The following is a 6,000-nucleotide window of genomic DNA, read 5'->3' on the forward strand; positions in this document are numbered from 1 at the left end:
TACTGCTTTCGGTTCCTGTGGCTCTCGATCTCTGTCTCACATATCTGCAGTTCATGTGGTTTTCCCAGATCAGACTCATGATAAAGGCTGAAGCCCTCCTCTCCTTTTATGCAAACTGTTATAAAGCCACATTAGGAACAGCTTTCTGAAGCTAAGCATGAGATGGGTAGCTTGGTCCTGTATTCCCGGCCCACCCAAAACTCCTACTGAAAGTGGGTGCCAGACGAGGAAGCCCAGTGGCAGAAGGAAGGCAGGCCTATCATGACTGCATTTTTTTTTTTCATTGTGACAGCATTAGGGCAGCCATACAGGCGATGCATGTGGCTGGATACACACTAACTGTAGTTTTACCCTGACAGCTAACGCCAAGGATATGTGTTGTGTTATAGGTGGGTGACCATGGGGAGAGCTGCTGGAGTGACTTGATGGGTGTCTAGACCCACGTCCTTGATTTGGAACAGTGCCAACTGTTGGCTTGTCCAGGATGAGGTTCCTGCTGTGTTAAAGACTGCTAAAGGATGTGGACTGCCCAATTTCAACGGGCCTGAAACTCTCCACGCTTTTCTTAGGGTAAAATAAATGCAGCTGTCCCACGGTGGTATAGCAGGCAACTGCTCTTGAGGTGATATGGCCAGGATTCCCTGTCTTGGGATTCCCCAGTGGCTTTGAATCCGTAAAATTTGAAGGGAGCAAGGAGGATTAAGATGAGACCCTCTTCTCTGAAGTAACCAGAAATGTGTTGAGTTTGGGGCCCTCTGGCCACATGCAGCTGCATGGGAAAGGAAAAGCACTGTGGCTGAGACCACGTAGGCAGGATGCACTTATCTATCGGGATGCTGGTGAGGAGGCCACTGCTAGTGCAGCTGTTTTTGCCGGGAGAAGTGCACACGACAAAGTAAAAAGAAACTTTAATCTGCTTCTCTTCTCACTTCTTCCTCTTCTCGCGCTGCAAACTAGTGGTTGCATCCAGCCCTCAGAAGCCAGAGGACATGGATGGGATATGGGCATCCTCTCTTAGCGAAGGACCTAGCTCCAAAGGTCAACCCATGTCCAGAGAGGTGCAGGGGGCTTGTGGAGCCTCTTGCAGAAGCAATATAACAGTCCTTAAACATCAAGGCTTGACCTTTAGCAGAACAGCCACAGAGCTGGGAGTGCGTATGGTGGTAGGAATGAGGGGGTTAGGCTGTTAGCTGGGTGGAGGGTAAAGGCCAGACAATGTATACAGCTAAAAGTACAGATCAAGCTCATGAGGCTGGTCAGTCGTCCAGGCCAGCTGTGTAGCACATTTTCCACTATCATTTACTCTTCAGTCAACATTACCCCAGTAAGCAGGTGGTGGGGCAGAATGAGACCTGAACTAATTGGTTACACTGTCTTTATTAGAGGGTCTACTGGAGGGGCACCAGCCTGATTCTGCATCTCCGTGACCTACACTACTCTACCCGTATGCATGACTTGGCCCCAAGGAACTCTGTACCGCGGATCCCACCAGGACTCCTGCCTGTCCCCATTCAGATCCGGGGTCTGTTTCTTCCTCCACTGCTGGGTCTTGATCCTGGCCAAGCCGCTGCACTTCTCCGTCTCTCTTTCCCCGCCCTACTCGTTGCTTGTTTGAATAGAGGCTGCCTCTCTTAAGGCAAAGCTAAGACAGGGCGGCCCAGAGGGCAGCAGCTTGTGTTGGAAGGATGCAGCTCTAATCTGTCTAAGCTCTGGCTGGGCCTGGTGAGCTTCTTCACCTTCTGTTTTCCCATCTCAGGGCTAGGGACAATGACACTTATCTATGGCTAAAAAATATTCCAATGAAACTGTTTTGGATGGATATTTTCCGCCTCCCAATTTAAAGAAAACATGAAAGCATCTGCTTCTGGTGGAGATGTCGACATACTTTCTTTTTTCTTTTCCTTTTTTTTCTGGGCAATACAATGGGGAAAACCACATTTTCTGGCTAGAGAATAGTGTGGCTGTGTGAGTTGGTGACTGGACAGTGCTTTGATCACACACCATGCCATTGGGATGCTAAGGATTATTCTCTAGTACCTTGAAATTGCTGGCTGAGCGTGGAAGCTGCCTGCTCACCTGGATGTTATGTCTTTGTCCGGTAGGCTGATTGTTGCACACTGCATCCCACAAATCCCAGCATTTCAGGAATGTTCTGCAGATCGGTGGGCAGCAATGAGGGCCTGAAAGGCCCTGGCACAGGGGAGAGGGTAAAAGAATTGCACAGTACCTGGCATTGGGAACAGACTGGGGCCTTGGCAAATGGCATATGCAGTACTTGGACAGTGACTGGGGAAAGCCAGCATGAGGGATAGGCACCTAGGCTAGGGACAGACATCACACACAGACCGGTTTAAGTGATCAGAAACTCATTTAAACCTTTAACAGAACAGATACTCAGCGCACATAAACCAGTTTGAAAATGGCTGAAACCAGATTGAGATCAACCTGGTTGAACGTAGTATCAGACTTAACCAGTTTATGCGATGTCTGTCCCAGACCCCTTGCAGGTTTAAGTTAAACCAGAGTCCCTCAGCATCCCAGCAGGCTCTCTGGGCTGGGTGGGGCTCTCTGCTCCACTGCAGGGCTGGCCCCTCCTCTCTGCTCCCTGACTGGAGCTTGGCAGAGACTGCAGGCATCTGCCTGGCTTCCCCCTGCTCTCCCGCTCCCCCACTCCCCACCCCTCCATGCCAAGCTGGGATTCCCCCCTCCCCTCTGTCTTACGCAGACACACAGCATTAGCTAGGAGACCACATGCTGGCTATGGTCCATGCTGTGGCAGACGGGACAAAGGCGGAATCAACAAATAGCTGGTAATGTCCCTCTGTTTTCTTAATGGGCTGATAAACACTGAGGTAGGGGTGATAAACACTGTGTTATCAATTCCCTGCTGGTCTGGTCAGAGGGGGAAACAGACCCCTCCCTAATCAGAGCATCCTGCCAGGGCCTGGCCACGCCCTCCTCAGCTCAGCCCTGTGGAAGGGAAGGGAAGGCTGCTCTAGCTCTCCCCAGCTTCTAGCCTGAGCCACTGCAGGCATGTACCTGCATTTCTGGGATGTCTGTGCAATTACAAATTCAGCCTATCCAGGTTAGACTAACCTGCAAAGATTGAATCAATTCAGGCTCAGGCTTTTTAATGTCTGTCCCTTGTCCTACAGCGGATGCTGGTATGGGGTGAAAGGAAAGTGTGGGGCATAAGAAGTAAAGGAGGCATGGGGTGCTCACGTGGGATGGGTAGGGGTGGGTAGCAATCCAGCTCTGCTGCCGTTCCAGCCAGTTTTTACACAAACATGGTGGAGGACTAGTGTCCTGCAGGGTAGCCTGGCCAGACCGGGGGGAAGGCAGTGTTTTGTGCTCAGTAATCCCTTTGGCTGTGGGGGTAGTATGAGTGTGGTCCTGCCCTCCTTGCATTAGGAAGCTCATTATAATGTACATACCAGGTTGCATTCAAAGGGAGGCAGGGGGAGGGTCTCTGACCACCAATTAGTAGCATCTGGGGTTTGTGAGTACATGGAGCTGATGGTATCCAGACAGCCAGGAGCCTCCATGGGGCAAGTCTTGCAGTTTATAGGCAGTTGCTCCTGTACTTCCATCCCCAGGCATGTGCAGGCCAGATGTTGCATGTTCCCTGCTGCCCACCCTCTGCCTTTGTTCTGATCAGGCAAAACTGTATAGTCCAGAGCCTGTGCTTAGAGGATGCTACTAAGTGGCAATGTGGTTCCTCCACATTTTCTCCCGGTCAGCATCATTCTTGGTGTATGAATGTGCTGGTGCTGGTGCTCGTGCATGCGGTGTGTGTCTCCTTCACGACCTTGATGTTATGCAAAGAATTGATCACAGGGCTTGGTTCAGCAGCAGAAGCTCAGCCAGGTTTATTAGCTACAAAGCACCAACTCCTTAATGCGCTTGTCCAGAGAGTCAGTTCTGAGTGCCTGTGGTATGGCACAGACGTGCATCCATTATGCTTAATGCAAAGTTCCCAACATTTCCAGTCCTCCTCCTACGTTGATCAAGTGGTTCTGTTCACATCAGACATCCTCATAACAAACATCAGCAGCTCTACCAAATTACTCCGCTCCTCAGTTATGTCATAGCCCTTTTGTCACTGCCCTTATAAACCTTAATGGTCAACTTTAACATTGCTGTCTGTCACAGGCACCCTGGTGCTCGCAGTCAGCCTTTGGTGAGGCCCTCTTTGGTCAATACTCTTAGCAAAGTCTTTTATGAGTTCTACAGACATTGAGCAGTACTTGTTTTAATCGCTACTCCAGTGATGCCTACAATCAGTATCTTACAGCAAGCTTGGAAATGCAGCATTTTCAGGGCCTGGTGACAGATCTGTGTCCCTTAACCCCCCTGCTGTCCTGATCCTGTTACTGGGGAAGCTTTCCAACGCTTTTTTTTCTCTCTGATGAAATACAAAATTGAAATAAAATGTCTGTGGGGAGATGCCCAGTTTTGAGGGCATCTAAAGTATTCTGTGTTCAACGTGCATTTCAACCTGATGTCACTTTTGGTTCCAGGTTACTGAACTAAGGTTGTTTTTTCAGAACTTCTTGTTTTGTGAAAATTTCCCACGTTTGTTCATGCTTCAACTTCCTTTTTTCCCTCCAATTCAAGGCAAAGCCACCTAATTGATGTAATGGGATTCTGTTCTTTAACAAGGTCGAGAACCATGGAAGGTGCCAGCTATGTGATTCCATGATGACTTCCCCAGCCTGACCTCTGCAGACCCTGCTGGTGCACTTGCTCCCAAGAAAGCATGCTTAGCTAGGGTTATTGCCAAAAGCTTAATTAGGGCAAATGGACACTGGTTAGGAGCTAAACAGAGATGTTCATGGGAGCTTGAAGACTCAGAATATATAACGTTCTAGTTGCTAAATGAAGGGTACGCACAATGCATTGTGGTTTGTAAGCTACGTTCTCAGCTGCTGTGGCATTCAGTGCATGGCTTTGCCATGGCTCCAGAGATGTAAGTTGGAGCCTTGTTCTGAATTGACAGCAAAGGCTGCCTCCCCCCCCAGGTGACCCAAATGTAAATGAATATGTGGCTATTTGGACTGGGGAGCCATAGGCAACCAGATCAATTGCTAACCACATCATTCATTTGTGCATGTGACTGTACAAACGGGTGTGCTTCAACTAAGCTAGCCCAACGGGTTGCTAGAGAACCCACCTGGTTTGGCTTTGTGTATTGTTACACGTAACGTAAGAGCAGCATGGGAGAAAGGGCAAAGGTATTTGAGAGCATGCGGGACTAGTGGGTGATGAAGGCTGCTGTTGTGGGTGCCACAGAGGCAAGAGTCAACAGCTCTGTCATATGGGGGTATCCTGTCATAAAGGGTCCTTAAAAATAAGACAAAGAAGTTTAGGAAAGGGGATGTCCTTGGAAGGAAGTAGGGAGAGCTGTGGAGTAGGAGGAGCAACAAGCCAAACACATTAGAGACGATGTTAACAATGGCACTTGGAATGGAGTCTAATTACCCCAAAAGCTAGTCTGTTCCCTTGACCTTTCTGGAGGTTTTCTGGGCACAGCCTCTCGTCATTGAAATGTCTGTGAAAATGGGGCCCCACGGCCCGACTGCCTTAAACCACCGTAACTGGTGCTGGCTTCCAAGTTATCCCACAACTTTTCTCAGACCTCTTAGGACATGGCCACTCTGGATTTGCAGATTATTCCTTCAAAGGTCACAACACATGATAGCCTCTGGCATCAACAACCTTGGTTTCTTTGTTATTTATCTGGGATCCTTCTCTAAATCCTAAGGAGATATTGGAGAAAATCTGTTTCTTCCTAATTTGGGTAAACCAGGGTGTTAAACTCACCTTGTGCCCCAGGACAGATCCAGACTTCAGGCCTCCTTGTGTGCTGGGTCCAAGATGCAATGGCAGCAGCCCTGTCTCCAACTTGGAGCAGGCGGCAGCAGTGGCAGCAGCTCTGGCTCTGACCCAGAGCTTGGGCCCCCACTGCATGCTCCGTGCCAGAGCCGTTGCTGCTATCCC

The sequence above is a fragment of the Crocodylus siamensis genome, chromosome 2 (genome assembly GCF_052110815.1).
Source record: "Crocodylus siamensis isolate JL-2025a chromosome 2, ASM5211081v1, whole genome shotgun sequence".
NCBI lineage: Eukaryota > Metazoa > Chordata > Crocodylia > Crocodylidae > Crocodylus > Crocodylus siamensis.